The sequence below is a fragment of the Etheostoma spectabile genome, chromosome 6 (assembly GCF_008692095.1).
Source record: "Etheostoma spectabile isolate EspeVRDwgs_2016 chromosome 6, UIUC_Espe_1.0, whole genome shotgun sequence".
In the NCBI taxonomy this organism is placed as follows: domain Eukaryota; kingdom Metazoa; phylum Chordata; class Actinopteri; order Perciformes; family Percidae; genus Etheostoma; species Etheostoma spectabile.
Genome location: NC_045738.1, coordinates 8,152,160 through 8,159,962, shown reverse-complemented (window position 1 = coordinate 8,159,962; position 7,803 = coordinate 8,152,160). Strand labels below are relative to the sequence as shown.

At 39.8% G+C, this 7,803-nt stretch overlaps 1 long non-coding RNA gene across 1 annotated transcript in view; it reads left to right on the top strand.

Annotated features, from left to right (window-relative positions):
• The window catches only part of LOC116690923 (uncharacterized), a 21,541-nt gene extending 19,087 nt beyond the window's left edge, over positions 1-2,454 (top strand). Inside the window, exon 3 of the long non-coding RNA XR_004332390.1 lies at positions 2,336-2,454. This is a non-coding gene — a long non-coding RNA (uncharacterized LOC116690923). The remainder of the gene's footprint in view (positions 1-2,335) is intronic.
• Positions 2,455-7,803: the final 5,349 nt, after the last annotated feature.

Below are 7,803 nucleotides of genomic sequence, written 5' to 3'. Positions count from 1 at the left end.
ACCCCACAGCCAGCAGTTCAATGTCCGGGCTACAGAAACGTTCCTTCACATTCACATGCCCCGGGTTGCACCACCTTTCATTCACATACAGTGCAACCCCCCCTCCATTCTTCTTACCGCTTTCTGTAACGTTCCTGTCCGCCCGAACGGTCAAAAAGCCGGGTACCGCCACACCACAGTCCGGGATGTGCAAGTGCAGCCATGTCTCGGTAAAACACTGTAAACTGCACTCGCGGAACTCCCTCTGGGTTTTGATGAGCGCTGCTAGCTCGTCCGTCTTGTTCCCCAGAGACCGTACATTCCCCATAATGATCGCTGGGACGGCAGGCCTGTGCTTTCTTCTTTTTTCCTTCCGTTTTATTCCTCCTCTACAACCCCGGCGTCTCTTTCGTAGCTCCGTTTGGATTTCGTGTTTGGCCCCCGGCAGCAGCACAGGTCCACACAGCGCTATCAGCTGATCGCGTGTGTAAACAATAGTCCCGCTGCCTTGAGCGTAACATGAAGTCCCAAAACACGACCAAAGTAAGAATAAAACTATAAAAAAAAGTTCCAAAATGTACAGGCCCCATCCTTCACACAGCTGTACAACACTTAAAAACTAAAATAAATAAAAATAAAGTGACTAAAAACACACGAACCACACATACAATCAGGAGCTGCTGCAACAGGCTGCCGCACGACACAGCGCCATCTTGCGAATTGTAAATAAAGAAGTGTGGCAGAGAGAGAAAGAGAGAGAGAGACACAGGGAGAGACAGAGAGAAAGGGGGGGGGAGAAAGAGAAATAAAAGAGTTTTATCCATGGCCCCATGGTCGACCAGGTCGGATCGTATAGGCCAACATTTATATTCTGATTAATAGTGGTAGGCCTAGGTAAAATAATGCACAATTAACGAGGAAAATATTATTAACGTTCTCTTAAATGTAAACATGCTGTCAGACAGCTTCATTTGCATCCCCAAAGAGATGCTTGAGAAACAGCAGCTTAACTTAATTTGTGTATTTCAAAAGCTTAGGTCTAGTTTTGTTTCCTCTGATAACTTTATAACCACAGTTAGTTTTGCTGCTTAGGCTAAATGTGCGACATTATCAGCTGTCGTGAGGCTCTTGCGTGCATGTAAATGTCTGTCCTCTAATCATTTTAGCAAGTTGGCTCATAGAAAACACTCATTAATACAATACATTATTTAACAAGCAATGTAGCCTATGGGGACTGTAGAGGGGCAGTGAAGTGCCCATGCAGCGCTCTAAATTGGAGTAAAAATTTTATTCAGGTGGGTGAGGGTGGATCATTTTAAGCTTACACGCGGATTCAGATGAAGAGCCAATCCACACATTAATGAGATAGATAGAGTTTGTGTGTAAAAAATGTAGCCTAGCCTACTGTATATATTTTTATATAGTTCTTTTCATATAAACATTTCTAATGTTTTACTAAAATAGCCTACAAAGCTATTCTATTAGCATTTACTGTGTGTAATACAATACATAAATCTCCCTCTCTTCTCTTTCTCACTTCCTTGGCTGCCTAAATCTCCGGATGTCTCAGTTCACATGCAAACGTGCAAACAAAGCTTTCAAAAATATAGTTTTAGAAAGACTCTTTTTCAGTGGCGAATTCTCTGTTTGCGTGTAAACGAAGGGTACAAACAAAGGAAAATGTCTCCGTTTGCTCGAATCTCCTTTGGGCGGGACTAAGACACAAGGACAGGACTCGAGGAGAGGAATTGTGGATGCACAGACTAATTGGGAAATGGCTCCACACTTGCCATTCTGCATCTGCCGACAAGTTGTCCCTATTAGTCTGAGTCACACATGTAGCCGGCTGCACCCCATGTGCTGCCTAGTGCATTAATATTAACTTATTTACACTAGTTGTTGTTGGCACCATCAGACACAGACGCAGAGAATTAAACCTGATATTAAACAGAGATCTCAAGGGGAAACCTGTCTTCACAGACAAAGAGATTCCGGCCTACACGTCACATTCCAAGCCTGATACACCTCTCAAAACAAAGGGAAGCACATCCCCTCAGACAAGAGGAGAAAAAGACCATTATGCAGCAGCACCCAGCAAGTCACATAGGTGTTGCTGCACAAAATGGCCAAAAAGCCAGGAGGTCCTGGATTTCCATTGGACCCCAGAAACAGCATGTGGACCTATTAAACATGCTGACACACAGAAACATCTGCTCTCCCACTTGACTTTGGTTGAAAACGGTCAGTGCCTAAGCTCGTGCTAAAACTTCCATTTTTGAAACAAAACAGATTTTATTTCAGTGTTGGAATAATTCATTTTATTTGAAATGCACTTTACGTTTAAGGCAAAAGCAAGAACTGTGGATCCTCAGAAAACACGCACCAGTGTTTTCATACCTGCAGTAGAAGGTAACAACGTTTTTCTTCTCAAAAGTTGACTAAAATTGCTCCCTGCTGCCCTTCTGGGGGAGAAAGTTTCCGCTGACGATAGGTAGTAGTGATAGGTGTGTTTCGCAATGTGGTAACTGCTGAATGCTGCAACTCTGTTACGATATTATTTGTGATCTGATTAATAAGTGCTATTGGTGAGCATCTGATTATTAATCTGATGGATACCACTGATCCAGATAGTGTTGAAGTTGTGTCCAAACTGCATTGCTTGCTTTCCATTGCTTAAGTTTAATTACTGTACAAGCAAAGCCATAATTCTTATGACCGTATTGGGTAAACACAGACGGGCAGGCAGGAGAGAGTTTCAACAAGGGTTTATTAACAAAAATAGTCCCACAAACAAAGGATCCAAAAAACTGCAAGACAAAGTCCAAAATACAAGTCCAAAAGGACCAAGGAAAAAAAGAAAACCAAAAACAGGAAGACAGGCACTAGAAAGACTCACAGGGGAAGACGGATCACAGGAAACAAGCAAACACAAAACACAGCAACTGGAACCAACAAAACGATCTGACAAGAGACATAGGGAACTGTTAGAAAAATCAAACTATCACGTGTTCTTTGATTTGATGAGGACGAAGAGAGGCTGAGGATCCAATTGACAATTAAGAAAAGGTTTAATGAATAACATCAAGGCGGGGACAACAATCACAAAGGTGGGAAACACAAGGCAGGTGGAAAAACAAAACATACAGAAACTCACAAGAAAACACAAGACCGGGGAGGAAACTAAGACACAAACCAAAAAAACAGAGAAGGAGGAACAGAAACCAAAGCAATATACCAAAAACATAACAATTCTGCTTTTTGTCTCTCTACGGCGGTGATGTAAAGACACTATAGCACAGGCCCTGCTGGAGACGGAGGGTGGAATCATTGGGCAGTGGAGTCAGCTGTTCGCTCGCAGTGAAAGGAGGGGAAAATAGTCTCTCTCTCTCTTTCTCTCTCCCCTTAAACACATACTCTGCAACAGCTGTACGCTTCTACCGGCGTTGATGTTCTGTGCATGCGGCCAATTTCCTGAAACCACTTGTGGGGTTGACACTGACTTTTGGTTACATATCACATACAGTTACAGCCCTAACAAACATGAACAATAGGTTGCTTAAACTACTCAGGTCTTCATTTGCTACAATAATTATTATTTTTTCTTTCTAAAAGTATAGTATTAAGAACAATACATTCAATAGGCCTACATTGTGCTGCAAGGGGAATCTCACTCAGACATTTTAAGAGTTAGTTTGAAATCTATGTATGATCTACTATGAATATTTTACTGCCCAGGCCCCATCAGTCTCTATGGTCTTGGTCATGATGCGGCAATACATTTAGAAAAACGTGAACCTAAATCAACCATACAAAACTAAAACCCAGATAACATAGATACACACCCAAAACATTAACAGAACATTATTAAAACACACTTCAACTAGGACAGAAACCTTTCAGGACATATTTTTTTCCCATTAGCCTTTGAATCACTTCGCTGCAGAACAGTTCAAATGACCCTGCCCCTCCCATACAGAAACTTAACATCCTTAATTATCTCTGCTTGATAAGATCTGTGCACTGCATGCTTAAGCTGATTATTACAAACAACTAATGTGATTTAGTAATGAATATGTTTTTTTTTAACAAAAAGTGACCACAAAAAAAGTTTGCTTACATCTGAATCTGGGTTTACAGTGCAATATGTGAAATACCTATGTTTTTTTCACGACCACGTGCATTAAATTGCACAAGCAGCCGTACTATCTACCAAAACAAAGAGATGAACAGAAAAACTCAATGTGTCTTCCTTCTCTGCCCAGGATTCCATTACTCCATCATGTAATCACATAGCAAATATTTGTTTGTTGCCATTTTATTGTTCTGAATACCGAGTAAAACCCTCAGCACATCATAGAAGGTAGAAGTTCCCTGGAAATGTTAGGTAACTTCATAACTGCTCAACAAGCCTTGATTCAACACATTTCTTTTAATCTCACGCTTGTTCCACAGGCCCAATCCAGCTCGGGGTCCCTGAGGTGCTGCAAGAGCTCTACTTTGTATCAGTCTACTTTAGCCCATAGAAAATAATGTTAGCTCATGAAGATATGGGTACTGGTTGGGTTGCTGCATCAATTCAATTTCAATTCAATTTTCTTTATAGTATCAATTCATAACAAGTATTATCTCAAGACACTTTACAGATAGAGTAGGTCGATACCAAACTCCAGAATTTACAAGGACCCAACAGTTCTAGTAGTTTCCTCCAGAGCAAGCAACAGTGGCGAGGAAAAACTCCCTTTTAGGCAGAAACCTCGGTCAGACCCAGGCTCTTGGTAGGCGGTGTCTGACGACCGGTTGGGATTAGAATTAGGAGTGGCGGTAACAGTCACGAAAAATAAATTGAATAAATTAAATAGTAGTTTGTTTGTAGTAGTTCTTTGTAGCATAGCAGGGCACTGTGGGCGTTACAAGGCACCAGTGTCCTCAAGAGAATAATTTCCACAGACCCTATTTTTGCATGCATTTTTGCATTTTATTGTTTCAGATTGATTTTATCTTGAACCTTCAAAAAAATAAAGTAGCCAAACTTTTTAATAAGTGTAAACACGTTTTTCAATTAAAATAAAATTTACAGTGGCTTGAGAAAGTTTACACACCCATGCTAAAGTTGATTACAAAAAGATGTAACATCTTTTGGAAATTATCAACTTTAGCCTGGGTGTGTAAACATTCTCAAGCCACTGTATATAAATATTAGGAATTTCTTTTACAATTATTTTACATCTTCAATTTCACAAACACCTTTTAATTTTCTCGATAAGATTTAAAAGGTTTTTTTTCAGTTTCAGAACACCTACCTAAACACCCACTGTATATATTCAATTCAAAATCAGAACCGATGTGACTGGGAAAAAGTTGACTAGATCTTAAGAGTCCTGGTGTTGCAGGATGTGGAAGAAGGACCCAAATGCAGAGCAGCAAATAAACAGTTTGACAAGTTTATTGTCCAAAGTCCAAAACACAACAGGCAAACGGGGAATCAGGGAATAACAAAAAGCCGGAGCACCAAGACTGGAAACCACACAAAAAGTCCAAGGGCAAAAACGGGCATCCAGGGAAACACAGGTCACAGGGAAAAGGATGACAAAGCTGGCAAACTACACTGGGCGACAGACAGGCTGACAAGAGGACAGGACGCACGACTGGAATGATCTAACAAGAGACAAAGGAAACACAGGGGTTAAATACAAGAACGAGGTAATGGGGAACAGGTGAGACATCAGGTGAATCACATTAGGGCAGGGCTGGGCAATCAGACAAACAAAGTGAAGCTAGACAAGACAAGACACGACAAGACAGGAAGCTGACTACCAAAATAAAGCGAAAAGTAGAACAAACAGGCAACAGGGGAACAAGACAGGGCCAGTAACACAGGACCACAGAGAAAACAGACAAAAAACACAAGGAGGCCAAAAGAAGGGAAACATACACCCAAACACACCTGGTCTGTAACTGCACAGTCCTCCTCATTTTTCACCCTACATTTTATGAATTCACTGCATTTTTGTGCTGTCTCCTAAGCTTTATATCAAAATGGTTTCATTCATAAATGCTTAGTATAACTGTACTTCTCCTTTAAACAGGCAACACAGGAAACCTCAATAACTTCTGTAGCTGATAGACTGCTGTACATGGCAAAATTCAATGACAAAAACAGCAAATGACATACAGTAGTAAGTACAACAATGGTGAGCTCTTTAAGAGACCTGTGTATTATTGAAAATGTGTAAAATGATTACTCGTTGCTCTCAAGGATCTGTTTCCTCATTTAGGCAGATTGAAGAGGCCCTCTCACTGACCTTGTAGACATGACCTTGTGGCTTGAGCTGATCTTGTTGTTACTGATCTATGCTCTGTTTTCTCACAGTATGCTGCTGTAAAATTTGGAACAAGGGACAAGATAATGGGTCTGCAGGTTTGATAAACTGAATAGTGACTAATCAGTCATCAAGATGTGGGGTGGATTGCTTGATTCAGTAGCAAGATGACCAGTCTTTCTTCGTTTTCTGAGTTGCTTGACCAAGTTTTCTTCTCTGAATGAATTTGCTCCAACTATATGGCACTAGTGATGCTGCAGGCTACTTGCAAATGTCTAGGGACTTCCACAATAAATTAGGCTGCACGCTGTAGCTGTAACACTACTCACCTTAAACGCCTCTCTTTTGACTTTCCTGCTGATTCAATTAAGCATTTTGTGCTGCATGAGAACTCAGAAAAGCCCCTTGTGGTATGCTAGCTGTTCACTGATGTAATGGAGGGTAACTTTACTTCAACAGATTGAGAATTTGGGCATGTTGTAAAGGTTCAATTCACCGGACAATGAGGTACACTGTCGTTTGAGATGCCATTTGGCCCGTTCATGTCCTGGGCCACGGTGCCTGTGCCCCATGCTGTGCTGAATTATACAGTCTAAAGTGCAATCCTGAAGCATTACAGAGTTGGGTTTTCTGATCCGCATGAAAAAATAGTCAGGATTTACCATGTGGGTAAGGACTTTTATTTAATCTATTTCAGGTAACAAGAAATGTTCTCTGAACCTGCAGAGCTCACAGAAAAACCGAAAAAATTTAATTCAAAATTCCATTCAACAATGGATGAAATGGTGAAAAACCTTTTTCAGAGTAATAAATCATTTCAAAACAGTGTATATAGGTTTTTATAAATGTATACAAGTAAACAATTTGCAATACTTGCACAGCTTGGATTTCATTGTTGAAACACTACTGAGACAAGATGAAACATCAACACAAAACCAAATCGTTTAAGTTTCTATTGACATATGTTTTCAGCTTTACTTGACAGAAAAAGTTGCAGTAATACAATTTTAGATATATATATTTATGTATACTGTATTTAAATAGTCAATTTTCAAAACTTATTTCTATAACTTTCAAAAAAAGCAAAATGTGACATTTCAGAACTAAGTAAAAGTTAGCAAAAGACATGTATGATTAACATACATCTTGATTCATTAGAACTTTATTGGATTTTTTTTAACTTCACAAACAAAAACAAATGTGCAAAAACTTTAATATGGCGCAGTGTAGTATGCTATTTTTTATCAAATGCCTTTCAATACATACAAGTGTACATTTCATAGATCAATCTTGGGTAACCTTTACATTAAATGCGGTCCATGATGCGGTAAATAATTTCAGCTGTTTATTTTTACCCATGTAGAATTGAGCCTTCATGGCTGGACAAACAGAATCTTATTATGGGTTCTTGCCTAGGTGTGTGAAATTAAACACAATTGGAAAGTGTTTTTCACAAATTATATCTTAATTCTTTTCCAAGGGAATGTGCACACACACACACACA